This window comes from Saccostrea echinata, unplaced genomic scaffold, assembly GCF_033153115.1.
Source record: "Saccostrea echinata isolate AGI-Se365-2 ecotype Australia unplaced genomic scaffold, CSIRO_AGI_Sech_v1 ptg000014l, whole genome shotgun sequence".
Classification (NCBI taxonomy): Eukaryota; Metazoa; Mollusca; class Bivalvia; order Ostreida; family Ostreidae; genus Saccostrea; species Saccostrea echinata.
The window spans coordinates 10387414-10408075 of record NW_026889763.1 but is presented as its reverse complement, the minus strand read 5'-3'; the positions used below and the strand labels follow the sequence as shown (position 1 = coordinate 10408075).

At 34.5% G+C, this 20662-nt stretch overlaps 1 pseudogene; it reads left to right on the top strand.

Annotated features, from left to right (window-relative positions):
• Positions 1-5351: 5351 nt before the first annotated feature.
• LOC133186470 (putative nuclease HARBI1) lies at positions 5352-7898 on the top strand (annotated as a pseudogene).
• Positions 7899-20662: the final 12764 nt, after the last annotated feature.

Below are 20662 nucleotides of genomic sequence, written 5' to 3'. Positions count from 1 at the left end.
AAACACATATCTAATTGGATAAAAATCATATTCAACCACAAAGCAATGGGAGATTCTATTTATGTTTTACACATAGCCATAACATTTTTTACACATGAATATAACATGTTTTACACTATTTTTACATGTGAATCCACTTCATTTGAATTATCACTTTTATCCAAAAACAATTGTGACATCACAACTGTTGATATATGAAAACGATATCATATGAGCTATATCCACTAAATAAAGGAGTGAACATGTGATAAAATCTGTATACATGTTCATTTAAAATAAAAATGAATAAGAAAAATTTAATAATGGATTTTCCCCCCTTAATCACCTGAAATTAAAATTTTAGGTGATACACTGGAGTTCATGATCATCAGAAGTATCATTTATCTTAAAATACATGTACATTATTACTTTCATTCAGAGGACAGGCAATCAAGAAATGATCGATATAAAGTCTGTGACAAAAGGAAAACTTATGTATGAAAGTGACAGAGTTTTAGCGTGCTCGATATTCATTCGGGATAACATCTACCTAAGTGGCATTGTCAGAGCGGCAATGAAGTTTACAACTGAAATTATTTTAAAACATCACAAAGTTAGTGAGCATTGGTGCTCTTGATGATGTTCATTTCATAATAATATTAATTGCTACAGGTATCATATATATATACAAGATAAGATTAGACAAAAAGTCTGGAGATCCTTTAAACACACACTGTGAGTGTCCAGCATGAAAGGGGCCTCATGGAAGCTGCAAACACATTGCTGCAGTTTTCCTGATGATTAAAGAGTTTGCAGAATTAGGAGAACTCAAACTGGGGAAGTCTTGCACTGATACATTAATGATGTTTACAAAACCAAAATCCTCCTATGATGGTAATTCATTGTTCCTCTAAATAATTCAATACATATATAAAAATGCTGCATATTGTTAATTTCTTTGAATTTTTATCTAAAACTATCAGTTTTAAAACATTATTATTCATTTATAACTACAGAAAATGACTTAATGTTTTATGGTTGTGCAGTTTGTTTCATTTGTTGTGTGCTTTCAGGGATCTCCAGTCAAAGCTGAAAAGCTGCCAACCAAGAGAAAGTTAGCTGCAGACTTCCTCAGTGACCCAAGGCCCGAGAAAAGAAGAAACTGCTCTGGATACAACGACTTTGTACAATCTATAGTTACCAATTATTGCAGCCAGTCCTCAAATGATATTCTGATACATGTATGGGAAGGGCATATATTCAGGTATATACATGTATATGTTAAAGAAATAAAAAACAAATTTATTCCTGAAAAGTAGCATTCTTAACAATGTACTAGAAAATGAAATGACAAAAAAAAAATCTTTTCTAGGCTGCAGTCAATGACCACGACTATTGCCAGATGCCTTTTACTGAGCACTGGGTGGACAATTCCGTAAAGGTACGTGTAATGGATTTTGTTAAATAAATCTAACTCTTATGATTTTTAGTTTAAAATTTAAAGCTAATTTTACACATGCATAGGTTACAGAATCTGATGTAGTAAGGATTGAAGAGTCAAGAAGACAGCAGAGTGCAAGAAAGATTTGGTTCATCGAAAGAAAGTGGCATCTAACGGCATCAAAGTTTTGGGGAAATATGCAAGGCCACTTTTCGTAGAAATATCAAGAAGCTGTTTGCTGCATTATTGTCCGATGTCAAAATCAACAGTGAAGCTCTGCGACATGGAAAAAATTATGAGGCAAAAGCTCTGAAATATTCAACAGCAAATCTAACGTAAATGCTAAGAAAGGTGGTTTTTTTGTTTGTTTAGATAGGCCTTATTTAGGTGCTTCTCCTGATGCTGTTGTTGATGACAGTAGTATTGTAGATATTAAATGTCCATTTAATGGCAGAAATGATCTTGTGAAACCAAGAAAAATTTCAAATTTTTGAGATATGATGATGAGGGCAATATTGTTTTGAAGCCTTCAAGCAAATATTATGACCACATGAAAGGCCAGCTTTATGTAACTAAAAGGTCTCTGTGCTACTTTATTGTTTACACCTTAGGTGATTTGTTTGTACAGAAAATCTCTTTTGACAAAGAATACTGTAACACTTGTCTCCTCCCTAAGCTTGAAACTTTTTACACAAAGTTTTACAGAAGTTATATTGCATCACTGGTTTAAAAGGAAATGTTATTTGTATTTCAGTACACCGAACTTACTTCTAATAGTCCATTTGGCATTCATAGTGATCAATAGTCAATGCAAGATACTTATTGAAAATAATCAGTAATTAACAGACATTTTCAATACATGTATATTGCACTTGGAAATATTTATTTTTTCTAGGGGCACATGTCATAAAATGTTTTATATACAAATATATATATATATATATATATATATATATATATATATATATATATATATATATATATATATATATATATATATATATATGATTAATATCAGTCCGTATTTCACCTTGTCTCTAAAACAAAAAAGAAAAAAAATATATACTGACATTTCACAACTAATACTGAAGTGTTACAATTTGCTAAATATGAAATGCATTATTCCTTAATACTACAGTTTCATGTGAACTAATTGAAAGTGATTTCTCAAGAAACATTTGCTAAAAAACACTTTTACAATCTGAATGATGAAACCACTTCCTCCAGCTAAGCAACAGTCAACATTGCTTGATATTCAAAAAAAATGTTGACTGTGCAGAATTTATGTGCTCATGGTTTACTGTTATATGTATTTGTATAAAAGTTGAGGGTAACATTGAAAATCTACACTCCTCGAAAAATTTTCAGCGTTACCCAGAACTGCATGTAATATTTTAAAAATACTAAGTGCAACCTAGTCATTATTGTATATTTTTCAACTATACAACAGTATTTTACAGCATGTACTGCAATTATATTCAGTTGATACTTATGCAAAAATATATACTTTTGCATGGATTTTACATGTTTTCTTTTCTTTCTTATTAAGGAAGCTCTTAACACTTCTAAATTTTTTTTTTTTTTGGGGGGGGGGGGGGGGGACTTGGAGAAAATCATATCATACCAAGTGTATATACCGAGATTTTCTAGTTCATTTTCAACATAGGATACCTGCCATATTTCCCCAGAATAAATGTTCACAGTGAAGTATTTGGAAACAGATATTAATGTTGATTACTTTCTCTGAGAAAATACATGCAAAAAATGTGTTTTCAATTACTTAATTTTGGTCTTATATAAGGTGGAGAATACTTTAAGTTTTAAATCTATTTTCAATTGAGTCATTTACTGTAGATTCAATTTATTCCATGTTTACTTAGTACTTACATCAAAGGACAGATCACTCTAACTGCATAACACTACAGCGGAATTGGAACTCTTCAGTGTGCAGTGTTTAGAGTTTCCTTACGAACCTGAATATTTTTATACATATAATGAATACTGCAAAAACTTGAATCATATAAAGCATTTTATCTTGACACTATTTGATCTCTACCTGGTAAAACTGAATTTTATCCACAAATTATCAGTACATATGAGCAACAGATTTGGGGAAAAAAAAAGATTAAGGTCATGTTGAATACAAACTTATGCATTCTTTGGAACAATATTTCTCCTGAAGTTTGATATGGCAAAACAAACAAATATGATTCGAGACCCTAACTGAAGTTTACTATTAGAAATCCCATGCTTCAATATTTTGAAACTTTTTGACAACCCGATAACTCTCTCAATATGAATCCTTTTTGAAGCCACTCGTCTATCATGCACCACTTCACCTGGATCTAATTGGGATTTTCCCCATCAACAGTGTTGGGGTATTAATGTGAACATTTTGGTTTGCAAATAAATCCTGAACCATAATGCCTCTATCAGCCATGACGGAATCACCCTTTTCAAAATGCTTTAATGTGGGTTCTAAAAGACAAGATTTTTTAATAATCTGCTTGTCAGAAGCAGAGCCACCATAAGAATTTGAAATAAAAATTATTGCACCCTTTGGACTACAGCCTATCATCGTCTTGAGTGTATTTTTATGTTTATAATTTGACCATGTCACCATCTGACAATTAACATGGGAGGGTCTTTCAATGGGTACCTCAGTGGCATCTAGTATAACTCTAGTGTTAGGGAATTTTGATATAAAGTCTTGAGGCATGTGTTCATGGACGACTGCTGGAGATGGCCAAATATTTAGCACTTTTAATTGAAAATACATAAAGTTTATCCATGTAATAATTATTCTTGATACTGTGGACTCTGACACATTAAAAAGCAATGACAATTCAACATCTTTGTCTTGTCGAAATTTGATAAGAGTAATGAACAACTGGTCTTTTGGATGAAGTAATGAACACTGGTATGTGAGCTCATATGCACTAGGTCCGAGGCAGTAAAAAACATCATGAAGTGGTTGTAATCCTGAAATCCAGTGTAGTATTTAATGACTTTATCATTATTCATTATACTTTAAACAGATAATTTTCCGAATGTTGGAATTTCACACTGTATACCTTGGTGTTGCAGTGCAGGCACTTGAGTTTGACATACATCACAGTCAACAAGAAGTTCTGGTTCATTTTCAACCTCTATTTCTTGCTGACAGTCAAACACCTGGAATTGAATTTCTGGCTGTATGTGCCTTTTCTTAAATCGTTTTTCTCTTGGGGACTCTTCCTCACTTGCATTAAATGTAAAAATTGAAGGAACAGCATCTTCGTTTAGTCTTGATCTGTCACCTTATTAAAAAGAGATGGAATGAAATTAATTAATTTAAAAGATGGGAAATAGTTTGAAATTTTGAATGCAATTTTATTATAATTGAATATCTATATAGTATGGTCTTGGATGTTGTCATCAATAACCACGCAAAAACAAAATTAGAAAAAACTATCATTAATAAGATCTTTAATACAAATTATTATATCGAGTTATCATATTTATTATAAAAATAATTATCAGGCTTATGAAAATTTATTATATATATATCATATACAATGGAACTAAAATACTCCCGGATAATTTTATCCGCTCAATCTTCATCATCCTTGCTTGAATGCCTGCTTTAACACGACCTACCTGGGAAATGGAAAACAAACCACAAAGCAACCCGAACAGAAATGCTTTTGCTTTGTTGAAAAAATAGCAATCATGGAAATACAAAACATAAATGAAATTTGAACAAAAAACATCTATGAACATATAATTAATACCATGACTATCTAATAGCTTTGTCTTGTAATCACTGGCGAGAAAGTGGGCGTAACACACAACGTCGAACTTTCCAGGTTTCCACAGACGCTTTCTTTTGTCCATTCGTTTAATGGCAACTCGCCATTTCAAATTTAGTGTGGTATCTGATGAAAAAACGATGTCCACCCGTATTTTTACAGCCTGGAACGCAACAATACTGTGGCATACTTCGTTGTAATAAAATCTTTGAAGTCTCTCGTTATTATTTAGAGTACGCGTCACATGAAAACATTCAAGCATCATCAAGACAAAGCGTTTCCGTAAACACTTATAAAATACACCGGCGGAACCTATTTTTTGTTATTGTTTGAATATATGTATATCGGTCAATAACGATATTAAATTGCAAATGTTCAACATCATAACAGCACACATATGCTTAAAAAACAATCCATACACTTCAATCAAACGACAACGCTAAAAAATCTTTACATGTCATGTGAAAGGAATGTAAAAGTTATGACACTTTCCCCGTCATGTCCGCTCAAGTGTGCAGTGACTTGACGTTATATGCTATTATGACGTCATATCTAGGTAGTTCAGAGAAGTTACTACCGTTGGAAAAGTTTGATATTTTACGGACAGCCTTATCCTCGCCGCGTAACATAATCTTCCCTTTTCAACCGACTAAGATTCTGAAAACCAAAGAAGACTTTCTGGAATTGTCCAATTTTTCAAATGTTATCGGAGCCATTGATGGGACTCTCTTTCCCATCACTGGAATGTCTACAAGATGATGAACATGTCTTCGTGTCCAGGAAAGGGTTTCATGCTATTAATATGCAGCCATTGTGACAGCTGACCTGAAGTAAATATATATCATATATTTTAAGAATATTCCTTTTTTAGAATAAGTAAGCCTGTCATTGCTGTAGTTAATATCCTATTAGGAAAATCTGATGTGGTGTTCTTTAGAAAAGCCTTTCATATAAATCAAAGGACTATGTGCGTAAACATACTGCCAGTATTCTTTTAATATCACAAGTAGAAAAAAGAGAACAGAGATAATACAATGTTCACTGTATGAACATATATTCCTTTTATTTTTATTTTATCAAACTACTCTGAACACAGATTGTAATCTTAAACAATAAGCCCAGGGGCCACATCGCTCAACTGAGCACTTTAGCTCGAAAAAGCAGAAATCAGTTTCTGTATTGAAAAGTTTAAAGATGTAAGTGGTCCCAAACTATGTACCCCAGGGGCATGATTTGAACAAACTTGGATTTATACTTCCTGAGTATGCTTTTGTATTAATATGACCGATCATGGCTTTTCAATTCTTGAGAAGATTTTAAAGCTTTTTTCTTTGAATTCCTATGTTAAACTTTGCGCATCCATTGTGGCCCCACCTTACCCCCAGGGATCATGATCGGAACAAATTTGAAGCTACACTTCCTGAGGATGATAAAGGTATAAATATGATCAGCCATGGCTTTACTATTCTTGAGAAGAAGATTTTTAAGTATTTTAACTATGTATTCCTATGTTAAATTTGGTCACCCATTGTGGCCCCATCCTACCCTCGGGGGTCATGATTTGAACAAACTTGTATCTATACTGCCTGAGAATGCTTCTGTATTCATATGACCAATCATGGCTTTGCAGTTCTTGAAAAGATAATTTTTTAAAGATTTTTCCAATATATTCCTGTGTAACACTTTGATTGCCCATAGTGGCCCCACCCTACCCCGTGGACTGAGTGTCCCATTTTTCACTCATAAAGAGACTTCACTATATACCGGTGAAAGGCTTCAAATTTAGATCTTTACTCGGCACGAGCGCTCTACCGACTGAGCTACCGTGGCGGCCCCTACTCCGTGGAGTCAAGATTTGAACAATTTTGAATCTACACTACCTGAGGATGCTTTTTAATAAATATGACTAATCATGGCTTTGCTGTTCTTGAAAAGATTTTTTTCTATGTATTCCTATGTAAAAATTTGATCGGCCATTGTGGCCCCACCCTACCCCCGAGGGTCATGATTTGAATAAACGAGAATTTACACTACCTGATGATGTTTCCATATGTTTCATATTTCCTGACCCAGTCGTTCTTTGAAAGATGCCATTAATCATTTACTAGTTCTTAATTATCTACCCTTAGAAGAAGACATGGTCCTTCATTTAAACAAACTTGAATCCCCTTTATCCAAGGATACTCTATGTCAAGTTTGGTTGAAATTGGCCCACTGCTTTTGGAGAATAAGATGAAATGTGAAAAGTTAACGACACCGACGACGACAACGACAGACAATGGACAAATTGTGATCAGAAAAGCTCACTTGAGCCTCTGGCACTGGTGAGCTAAAAAATGGTATTGCAATACTACTGGATATATTTATTAAACATGTAAGAGAATCTGTGTGTCTACCTCTGATTTCCTTATTGCATAATGATTATAAATATGTAATCATGTATTTCAGATTTATAAATATAGTTTGCAAGTATGGAGGAGCAATCCATGACGCTTACATACTTGCAAACAGCAACATCCAAGAAATTATGAAGCAGCTACGAGGTGGGGGCTTGCTGTTGGGTGAAAGTGGTTACCCGCTCTGCCCATGGGTAATGACACCAATTCCGACAGCAGGAGAAGTTCTACGAGATCCACATTAAATCAAGAAATTGCGTTGAGGGGGTCTTCGGTGTCCTAAAGTCTTGATTCCAGCAAGTAAAACAAAACTGATTTAGTTCAGTTTTGAGTATTACAGAACCACTGTATACAAAATACAAATATGACATTAATCAGACACGCAAAACACAACCTAAAAAAATTAATATAAAAGGAAAACATACAATGTACTAGTATAAGAAAAGAGGGGAAAAATAGTTTAAACTAGATGCTGTCATAAGACAGTAATATCCGCACTAAGGTGTTTGCCTCTAAATGCACACCCCTTCATATTGGGATAACCAAGGAAAAAGCCAAAATAATTATATAATTGACACATCAATGTATTTGTCAAATCGATCATAAAATGCTCAGGTGACCATGTGACCCATGAGCCTCTTATGTAGGTATTCCAGTATTTTCAGTATTTGGGTAGGCAAAAACCTGCTCGAAAAGCCACATCCAATCAATTTTGCACCCCCCCCCCCCCCCACACACAATTTGCCTGTTTTTGGAAATAGGTATAGATAGCAAAGTTATGTTAAAAACATCACTTGTAATGATAATTTGAAATTAGTCCTTGTACTATACATGTGTACATATTTTTTTTTTCATTTCTACATCACATTAGACTTGCGTCACCCTACTAGCACTAGTTTTACCATTATCATTTGGATTGCACATGGTGTACACATCATTACGTATATCAGTAAGAATTAATTCATTGTGTGTTTTAATTGGATTATTAGGTCACCTGAGTCACTCAGATGACCTATTGATATCTGTTTTCGTCCGTCGTCGTCCGTCGAGTGTTAACATTTGAATATTTTCATCTTCTTCTCTGAAACCGCTGAACCAATTTCAGCCAGTTTTAGCATATGGCATCTATGTGTGAAGGGGAACAAAATTTGTGAATTTCATGGTACCTGCCCCCCTGGGTCTGATAGGTGGGCTAAAACCACCAAAATTAATGCAATCTTCTTCTTTACTCCTGGACATCAAGCAGTCAAACTGTTGGCATGATTGTAATAAGCATTGAGCCCTCTACCAAAATTGTGAAATTCATGGACCCAGGGTCAGGGATTCTGGTGCTAGGGCGGGGCTATATAGATCATATAGTGAAAGTGCATTATTTCTTTGAAAATTTTCTTCTCTACTCCTGGGTATTATTGAAACAAATTGAATACATAGTTATGATAAGCAAGAGTGACTCTACCAAAATTGAAATTCATGGCCCCAGGGTCAGAGGTTCCTAGCACCAGAACCCCTGTGAAATATGAAAGCCTTATCTCTTATTATTCAAAAGTTATGACCAAGGTTAATGTTTTTGTGACAGACTGATAGACGAATGAGATTTAATGTCCCCTCCCTTTCGCGAAAGCAGGGGACAATAATGCCCTTGCTGTTCTTGAGAAAAATATTTATGAAAGAAAAAATCCCCTGCATAATTAGATGTAAATTTTTGGATCCCCAAATGTGGCCCACCCTACCCCAGGGGTCATAATTTGAACAAATTTGAATCTACACTAAATCTATGTAAAGGAAGTTTCATATAAGTTTCAACTTTTTTGGCGCAGTGGTTCTTGATAAGAAGTTTTTAAATGATACCACCAAATTTTCACTAATTCTTAATTATCTCCCCTTGAAAGAGGGTGTGGCCCCTCATTTGAACAAACTTGAATCCCCTTTACCCAAGGATGCTTTATGGCAAGGTTGGTTGAAATTGGCCAAGTAGTTGTAGAAAAGAAGTCAAAATGTGAAAAGTTTACAGACAGACAGATGGACGACAGACAAAATGTGATCAGAAAACTAGAAAAGCTCAAGTGAGCTAAAAACTTATAATCACAAGTACTTGGAAAGAGTTACAGTATTTGAAAAGCAGTTTTTTTTTTTCATGCATTGTTTTCAGAACCTGAAAATGTATTCCATTTAACATTAATATGACTTGTATCCATGTTGAAAAAAACTGCACATTTCAGAAAACAGTTTGATAATAAATAGTTAATCAAGGTGTTTTGATTAGCAAAATAAAGATAAACTTGTATAGCTAATTCAACCACAGAGCTTAATCAATTATAAGATGCACAACCTTTTCAACTCTTAATCATTCTTAAAATATTTATATCATCATTTCCGATTCAAGGGAGAACTAGAGATATGACCAGAAGTACATGTATATATATATGTCTGACTAATAAACATGTACATTTATATTGTGTTTGTTTGCTGTTAAACGTCCCTCTTGAGAATTTTTCACTCATATGAAGACACCTCCATTTGAAAATAATGATTACAAGTCAGAAGTGAGGTTAACATTCATTTAAGGAGTCTTCAACAATTAAGTCATGCAGAGATTACTCCTTCCCCTTCCCGTTCACAGACCCCCTTTTGTTCATGCATGCAAACCAATACTTTGTTTTGACATCAAAAATGTGAATATGTACAAATAGTTCAATGGTGCGTCTGAACGATTTTCATTCCTAATTCTACGAGGGTGGGCTGACCCAAAGTCATGAATGGAATGTCAAGCAGTCTAAATTATCATTGATGCACTTTTAAATTTTTAAATTTGATGCAGGTAATATTGTAAAAATCACTTCGTTAATACAACTTTGTACTCTACTTACCCCTAGATAGCAAGGAAAATTTTCAAAGGAGGCTTTCACATAGGTTTCATTTTTACTGGCAAAAAAACAAAACAAAACAAAAACAAAACGAGTTGCAGATGGAACACATCTACAATTTCTGAGTGTCTTAACCTTTATACGAGAACACCACAGGGATATATTTCACTATGTGATTCAGGAATGGTTATCCTTCCATCTCCACAGTTGCTGATACTTTACAAGAATTCAATTGATCAACATCCTGGTTTTCACCAAGAAATTTTCAAGTGGATGCATGTAGAGGCAGAGAGACTGCAAATTCCACATGAAATCAGAATAGGTGGCATACTGCTTGATGAGATGTCAATACAAGAGAGCATAGACATTGTGAAATCTGGGAATAATCTTGAACTTGTTGGATTCACTGATACGGGAGAGGAAGCTAACTCAATAAAGTCAATACGAGAAGGAAAATGCCAACAAACACCCTACACTCATGTACTACAACTCATGCATCAAGGAATTGGGGGCTTCAGATTTCCTTTTGCACATTTTCTGAGCCAGCAAGTGAGTGCCAGTGATCTATATTGTATAGTTTGGGAGGCAGTGGACAAAGTGAAACAATATGATTTTACTGTGAAGTACATTTCAATGGATGGGGCTGTTAGTAACAGATCATTCCTACATTTACATTTCCAAGAAAAAGATCAAATTCAAAAATGTATGACTGCCAAATGTCCAACAAACCCAAATGACACAATGATCATGATGATGGATCATTCGCACTGTTTCAAGAAAATCAGAAACAACATTTAAAGCAGTGGACCCGAGAAAAGCTGTAAACGGTTGTTAAAATTAAGTTCAGGACATAATGTGACATGGAATATGTGGAGTGGTGCATACAGATGGGACTGTAAAAACCCTATTCAGATCCACAGGTCACTAACTAATGAGCACATTTTTCCTACCAATGTTTCAAAGATGAGAAACAAACTAGCTGAGGATGTCCTAGATTGTGAAATGCTGAAAATGATGTTTTCATACAAAGATACCATGGGAGAAAAAGGAAATGTATTGGATGGTGCAGTGGAGCTCCTTATGTATACATCTAGACTCATCAGTACATTTAGAGATTGTAGACCTATCCACACTATAGATTGATTGTATATTGGTTTACGTCCCATTCGAGAATTTTTCACTCATATAGAGACGTCACCATATACCGGTGAAGGGCTTCAAATTTTGACCTTTACTCGGCACTCAGGGCCATTGAGCAGTGAGGGATCTTTATCGTGCCAACGCCTGCCGTGACACGGGGCCTCGGTTTTTAAGGTCTCATCCGAAAGACCCGCAACTTTCACTCCAAATTGCCGAGCGCATGGCGAAGGAACAGTTGCTACCTATTTTTTATCGACTTAGGTCTGTCGCGGCCGAGATTCGAACTCGCGACCTCCCGATCACGGAGCGAGCGCTCTACCGACTGAGCTACCGTGAACGGTTCCACACTATAGAAGATCCACGTCTTAAAACAAACAGAGAGGCCCATTTCTGGTTCTTGAAATGGGAAGACAGCTCAAAGACTCAACTTGACAAGAGGAAGTCATTTCTGTCTATGGAATGCATGGAATGCATGGAAGATATTCAGTCTTGCTTACTTGGCTTTGAACAGCTATGCCTTGACGTTTTACAACAAAACAGCGGTTGGTCCATTGTTCTAGCGATGATTAACTCATATGCTATAGAAAATCAAGTCTGTCAGCATCGTGGGAAGTTCAATTGGCTTAATACAAATCCAACCGCACTTCAGTACCGTCAAGACATAAATGGAGTTTTTCTTGGCCAGGGCATCATTTCCAAGAAAAGTAATGCTGGGAAAGAAAACATCAGATGCCACAGCTACACAATAACCATGCACAAGATCTTGAATAGAAAAAAGAAAAAACAGAACAAGGATGACGCAGTCAAGTGCATAAGATTATAAAGACAAATGCTGTGAAAATTGGGAATGAAATATGGGATCTCAGGATCTCATTGACTCTTAAAAATGACAAGTAAATGAAAAAATCGGTTTACTGCAAAAAGGGAACATAGATTAATGCACACTGAGAAAGATTTCTTAATTTCCAATTCCTAAAGTACAAACTAATTGAATGACAGCAAGACAGATCAGCTAAAAACTTGGTAGATATCTTCTCCAGGAAATCCAAGACAACTTTTGGCTGTGGAATTACTACTTGTGTGTGGAAGTTCACAACGCGAAGATCGCTTTCCTCCTTCACCCTCCCCAAAGCCACTGCTAACTGCACAGCCTGAAAGATGCTGCGACAATCCACCTCAACGCTGAAAATTATGTGAGTTTCTATTGATTGTGCATGATGTCACTTATATTTAAATATTAATTTAAAAATTCGTAAGTGTTTACATGGCCTATTTCTAAACAATAAAGAAAATTTCAAGTATATGTAAAGTAATGCAATTTCTTTACACTAAGCAGACAAGGTTTTAGAACAGTTCCTTGCAAGAGGCATGTCCATAACAGATATATATGTACTGAAATATACCCCTCAGTATTCATGGTATTCTCTTGAAAGTTTTGGTCCTCACATGTGAGATTATGTTGTAAACAATGAAAGCTATCTCAACATCAATGACCAAAACAAGTTGATTATTTTAAAGATTTCAATACTTAAAGTCTTTATGTTCACCTTTCCAGCGTCATTCCCTGTGCTTTATGAATGGTGAGGGCATAGGCTATCTTCAGAGGAATTTGCATGCGAGTGGCTACATTCTTATTCTTTGAAGCGTCATACACTAGAATGAAACACAGGTAACAGAATATAAAGATGATTGAATTGTTATTTCTGTACTCATTGAATCTTATTAAAGGTGTGCAACACTTGATTGATAATAAGTCATGCAGTATCAAAGTAAATAAAAAACAAGAGGCCCATGAGCCACTACACACTCAAGTCTCCTTGGTCCTGTTGTTATTCAGAATATTTTTTAAAAGATTTATAAATTTCCCTCTTTATTCTCATGAAAAATTTTGACCCCTTATATTTACCTCATTCTAACCCCAAGGGGTCATGACATTTCATTGAATCCAACCATCATGGGTATGCTTCTGTATCATGGCCCTGCTGTTCTAAAAATAAGTTGTTTAAAAAAGATGTTTTTCTATGTATCAATGCATTAGGAAAAATCCCTGTCAGATCTAAAATTTAGCCCACCTTAACCACAGAGTTCAGAATTTTAAAAAAATGAATTCATACAACTTCAGAATGTTTGCATATATGTTAATATGATTTAACATGACTCTAGTATTCTTTAAAAGAATTTTTTTCTTATACTCATTTCCTATATATTCCAATGTAAAATTCTGATTCCTTATTGTAGCCCGGTCCTTCCATGATTTGAGCAAACTGAATTCAATCTGCAGAGGAAACTTGCATATTTAAATATCACTAATCATGACCATGCTATTCTTGAAAGAGGGTTTAAATATGATCCTTTAAAATGTTCAATATTTTATAATTATCTCCCCTTGAAGAAACTTGAATTTCCCTTTCCCAATGATGCCCAGTGGCAAGTTTGGTTGCTTGACCCGGTGGTTCACCATTCTGGAGAAGAAAATGAAAATGTGAAAAGTTTACAGATGACACAGGAAAGACAGAAGGATGAAATGTCCCTGCTTTTAAAATTAAATGAAGAAAACAATATATAAATATTTCATGTAGTGGAGTGTAACATTGAAAATTTATTTTAAATCATTTGATGAAAACCCTGTGATATAGACGGACGTTACGAGGACTGCCATTGTCCGTAACTCAGCCTTATAATTAGGAGCTTAAATTCTGTCTACATGGTAAGATATTTTAATTAAACTATTTTATATTTTCAGTAAATTAATTTATGAATTAAATATTTGATATAAATTTATTTAAATATTTAATGTGTGAATGGACGGTACGTAAGTTTTCATATTTATTGTAGATCACCATGTCATTGATGATATAACGTAAATACTTCATCAAATACCATCATGTCGATGGAAGATCGATTGATTGATTTTATGTTGTTTAACGTCCCTCTCGAGAATTTTTCACTCATATGGAGACGCCACCACTTGCCGATGGAGAGCTGCAAATTTTGTCCTATACTCGGCACTTACGGCCATTGAGCAGTGAGGGATCTTTTTCGTGCCAGCACCTACTGCGACACGGGACCTCGGTTTATACGGTCTCATCCGAAGGACCGGTCTCCACGTCCCACAGTGTGATTCGAACCCGCGACCTAAGGATCAACTCCTTACTTCGCGACTCTAGAGCAGACGCTCTAACCAATGCGCCACGCGGGCGACTCGATGGAAGATAAATAAAGTACATTGAACAGTTGTCCTGAGTTTTCTCTTATCCAAGAACTGTTAATAAAAAAAGTTAACACCCTTGACACAATGATACACTCAACTACATGCAATATTTATTATATTATACTGAATGTTTTATTCAAATACATATTACAGTGCACCTTACGCGCATAAATCCTGCGCAGTCAATACTTCCTTTTTAATATCACCTGTCGTCAAGCAATGTTGACTGTTGCTACGCTGGAGGGCGTGGCTTCATTATTCAGCAGGGTAATAGTGTTTTATAACAAATGTTTCTCAACGAATCAGATTCAAGTAATTTACATGAAAGTATAATATTAAGAATTAGTTATTACCTGTAAATGCTGCTCTGGACAGATCTGCAACAATATCACACCTTGCAAAATACACAGTGACGTGCTCCTGGGAAACGCTGGAAACTTTTCCAATTAAACCATTCACAAGTTTATCAGTTAAATTTCTTAACAGCATAACAGGAACTCCAACTTTTAACCACTATTGCTTTGGTGCTAATATTTTTTACGGTGTGACCGTTGGGGCGAGCGCAGTTATACCATCAAAAAGCTATAGCAGCTTACACTTGTAACGTTGATCCGCCTCTTCAAACGTCAAACCGCACAAGACGCAGTCTAGACTCTGACGTCACATGACGTCGGAATTTACGGAGACAGTCGGGCGTCTGGTTGAACGAGACTAAAGCTCTTGAGCAATAATAAATGAAATACGTTGTAGAGTAGATGTAATTATTTTTTGTTTCTCTTAAGCTCTCTGCAAAGAAAGAAAAGTAAACGTATCTCTCGATAATGAATAATTATCCTTGGTCTTTTGTATGTTTTGTATGAATTTGGCATGGAACCCTGGTAGCGAAGGAATTCTGGGAATGTTGCACCAGAAAATTTGCCTGACGTATGTACAGATTTCATTCTGAATTTCCTCTGTTCTTACACGTTAGTCTATTGAGCTCGCTTCGCGAGCAGCGCTGCTCGCTGCGCTCGCTATTAATTTATCCAGTTCACCTTGATTACCTTCATCTGTTGCATCAAAACAAAATAGTTCACCTTCGTAATTAATAATTTTTTCTCGATTGAACATGTCCACTAGCAAGTTATTTGAAAACAATTTTATTGTGTCTGGTGTTTCGTGGAACGGTCTTGAGAGAAAATTCATATAGTTCATTATTTCATTGTCTATTCTTCCAACAGAGAGGGCATTTACCACTTTACAAAGTTTGGATTCCATTTGACGCATGTTCTATGTCAAAAATATTGAATGCTGTGGCCTGTGTTTGCTTTCAAAACAGAAAGATCCTGTATCACCGTAGCGTAAATGGCGAACTGGTGGAAGCTGCGTAAAGTCACCTACAAATATCACCTGAATTCCTCCAAACGGTGCTTTATCTGATCGTATAGAGCATGCTACTTCTAGGTTATCAAGCATCTGAGCACTAAACATTGAAATCTCATCCACTATCAAAAAGTCTGTTTTAGTATGTTTTCTTTTGCAGTAATATAGACTTCATCATGCTGTAGAAGCATCTTGATTTTTCCTCCAGAAAAGCCCATAACCTAGGCCACTCCATTTATGTATAGTCATAGCACCCATATTCTGCAAGTATCAGTATATTATGATATAGCTGCTTATATATCATATATAAATTTTAAAAAAAATTCAAAATGTAAAATTTGTGTATGAGGGTTTAAATTTTTTTCAATTCTGACCATGGCTGCTGATAATAATGTTAACTTTGTTTCTTACATAACTGAGGAAAAATTGGCTTAATATATATACAAGATGTACTGATGTACATCGTCTTCAAATTAAGTCTGTGAGAGTGCAGTAATAAGACTTGGATCCAACATAACATAATGATCCTTGATCCTAAATGTGCATGCGTTGTAGACCTTGTGTCCAACTTCTCAAAATCAACAAAACAAGTAGCTCTAGAATATGTTCAAATGTACTGTTTGTAAACACATAGATTATCAACCCCTGCCGCCCAAATAGACAAACATGCATTTGAAAGTAAAAGACGGAGGACATTATTTACACAGAAGTTATTGTCATTTTAAAGAATTGCTCTGTAGGGCATGGTGGGTACTTTTTATTCTGAGCTTTCCTTTGGCAATAAGTTTTCCACAAACCTTGTCGTAGATGGAACAAGCTATGCCCGTGGTACAGGTCAATGCCACTTTCTTTCCCTTAGTTCTTGCCGCACTGACAATTGACTTGACAAGAAAAGACTTTCCCACACCAGCTTGTCCTCCAATATATATGTTGTGACCATTCTCCACATGCAGAAGAGCATGCTGTTGACTATCATTCAACATCTTGTTATTTTCCCGCAAACTTCCGCCAGAGTTCGTTTGCTTTTACATTCCACCAATCAGATGCTTGTTTTTTTAATGACCTCGGTCATCCTAGTTACTGCGGAACTTCACCGGAAATCGAAATTTAAATATGGTTGACCCGACTGAACTCGGAGGCTAATCGCTGGTAAAAAAGAATCGGATCTCTAGAGACGAACACTCAACAGTCTTTCATATATTGTGTGAATGACCAGAAGCATTTTTCAATTTTAAAACGTTTCCCTAAGATAGAGTGCAACTGATGACAAGCGCGTAAAAATCAAAGTAATGAACGAAAATTGAGTGGAAAAAATTGTGTAGGGTTAATGACGGCGACCTAATTCTTGGAAGTTCGAATATTTTTTTAAGTTTAAATGAAGTAAGGTAAATGATTTATTTATGACAATAAAGTACAACATTCTGCCTTTCGACTTACAAAACTGTTTTATGGATTTTTAAAATTGAAATGGAAGTTTTGAGAGTTTGAAGCGAGGCACCGAGGATTTAATTGCGGCTCGTAAGGGCCCTTCTCCCCTATTATACTATATACCCGATTCTGCTAAGATCGTCTCAAGACCCTGTGCATTATACATTGAATAGTGAATACCTTTATAGAGGAACATACCCTGATTGACCAGAATAACCCCAGAAAGGGAAACAACTTTTGTACAGTGTAAATGTAGAAGTCATTTGCTGTAAAAAAGGATTACAAATGAATTACATATAATTAACCAAAAGCATAAGCATAAAACTAATCTTAAATATGAAATATGGCAGTCTGATGAAAGCTTTCATGTAATTTAGAAATATTAAAATAAGATGTATTTTGGATATAAATGTAAAGTGTAATACTTACTCTGTAGTGTATCAGATAACTTCAGCTGTGCCTATATGCATGTAAGCATGTTTACTGAGAAAACAAAAAATTATAACCTTGTATCCAGATTAAATGATTCCAAAAAAACCTGAGTCACCATTAACAAAATTCATAAATTGTTGAGAATTAAGTTTAATATGCCAAAAACAAAAAAAAGTCACTGATTCTTTAAATCGATTTTTTAATTCAAGTACATGTACTATATTTTTAAAAATAAAATACTAGTAATGTTGAGAAGGAGAGGTCATTTATGTTGTTTAGAAATATATTTTTATAAACAATATGTCAACTTCCAAAAACTTAGTTAATCCTCTCACCATACGTAAATTTTATGTTGTGAAGGAAAGAAGTCATTTTTGGTCTTTTCATGAGAATCTCTGAGGGATTTTTTTCTTTATTATTATTATCATTAAATTTTCCACAGACTAGGAAATTTCCACAATAAATTTTAAGATTGTGTGAAATTTTCAATATCTTTAAACTGTTACAAATTGAAAATTGTATTTTGCAAGCCTGTTATTACATAATAGTCCAATAACATGTATTTTCATTTCCTGTATAATATTTTTTTTGAAAGTAATATTAATGTATCTATGAGTATATAATGTATCCATGAGTATATAAATTTTAATTTCAGGTCATAACTTTTAATTCTTTTCTACAAATATATATATTTTTTCTAATATATGCACATCCATCAAACATGCAGATTTGTTTTAAATGTTTTTAGTCAGAAATGTTTCTGTTCAACAAGCACAGAAATAAAACCAGTGATTACCTGTCATTTGTAATTTATTTAAGTCAGATTTGAAATTCCATACTAAGTTATCTTCAGTTATCACAATATTCTGTCAAAAACAAAAAATGTGTTACTGTAAAATACAGAGTATAGTTACCATAGTTATCTTTGCTTGTTTGTTGTTGCTTTGTTTTTTTTTGTTTTTTTTGTTTTTGTTTGTTTTTTTTTTTGTTTTTTGTTTTTTGTTTTGTTTTTTTTTTACTTATTGATAAATCACAATTTTAGATAAATTATGAATTCAAATAAATGAACAATAAAAGACTCTGAAAGAAAACTAAATAGACAGATAAAACAGGTCCACTGATGGAAGTTTCATGGATATGAATTAACAAAAACAACTCGAACTGTCCTTCAGGATTAATACAACCTGGGGGGGAGGGAGAGATGCTTTAAAATACATTTAAAAAGGAACTCTGTCATTTTGCTAACATTCCCATTGCCTGAATCTTGTTGAGGTGTAATTTGTTGAAGGTGGAGATTATAGTCATAATCAATGCTGAAGGCATGCAAATATGATCTAAAATTATTTCATTATAAATTTAATTTTGGACAAGAAGCTACCTTTGTGCCTTCTATAATCTCTATATGTATTTCTTTACTTCAATGTTATTTTCACAAGTAGAGTGTTGACTTCTCTTAATATGCATGTAAACAGTTGTCTGCAAGATGTGCAGGAATATAGAAAGTACTTTTAAATATTGCATAAATAAAGATGGCTTTGATTCATTTTTTTTTTTTATATTTATTAACATAGAATAACGCCTTTCCATTTTTGTATGAAACGCCTTTTCAAACAAGCCGGTAGGTGAGTGCGAGTGGGGGTCCGGGTCCCTCCCCCGCCCCACTTTCTGGGAGAATAGTCTTGCTAAAAATTCATTTATTGACTGCTTGGTCCCTGAACATTTTGTTGCAGTATGGTAAAACTCTGGCAAACTATTGTATTTTAAAAAAGTTTTACCGAAAGACCTCCCTCAAATTTAAACAATTTATTTTTTTTTCGGGGGATGGGGGGTGGTTGTTGTTTTTGTTTTGTTTTGCTTTGTTTCTTGTTTTTTTCTTTGCTTGTCAATATTTGAGGGGCTGACCCCCCCCCCTTTCAAAAGCACGGGCCTGTCAAAGGCATTATAATTATGGCCATTGAAAAGGCACAAGTATGCCTTTTGGAAAGGCGCAATAACGCCTTTTGAAAAGGCGTAATAACGCCTTTTGAAAAGGCTTAATATTGTCTTTTTGAAAGGCGTAATAATGCCTTTTCAAAAGACGTAAGAACGCCTTTTTTCGCGTTATTACGCCTTTTTGTGTTCTTACGCCTTTTCTAAAGGCGTTATAACGCCTTTTTTCGCGTTATTACGCCTTTTCGAAAGGCGTTATAACGCCTTTTTATTATTTTTTTCCATAGATTTATCCTAATAGGCTGTCCTAAGTGACAGGTTTAGAAGAATTTTTGAAAATTTATTAGTACTCAAGTTATATTACAGGTGCAATTTGATAAGTTTTATACTCTGTAGCATTACACATAAAAACAAAATACTGGATCAATTTGTTAAAAGAAAATTAAATAAAGATTCTTTAACTTAATTTATTTTTAACATTAAAGCCACAATTAAAACTACACTTTGATTCATGATTAATTGAAAGACTGAAACTGAACACATGAACAATGATACAGAAGATATAAAACATTAACATGCAAACATTTATTACTTCATACAAGGAGAACTAACCTATAAACTACTTCCCTAACAAAAAAATACTATAGTTAACTATAGTTATCTATAGTAAATTATAGTTAAATATAGTA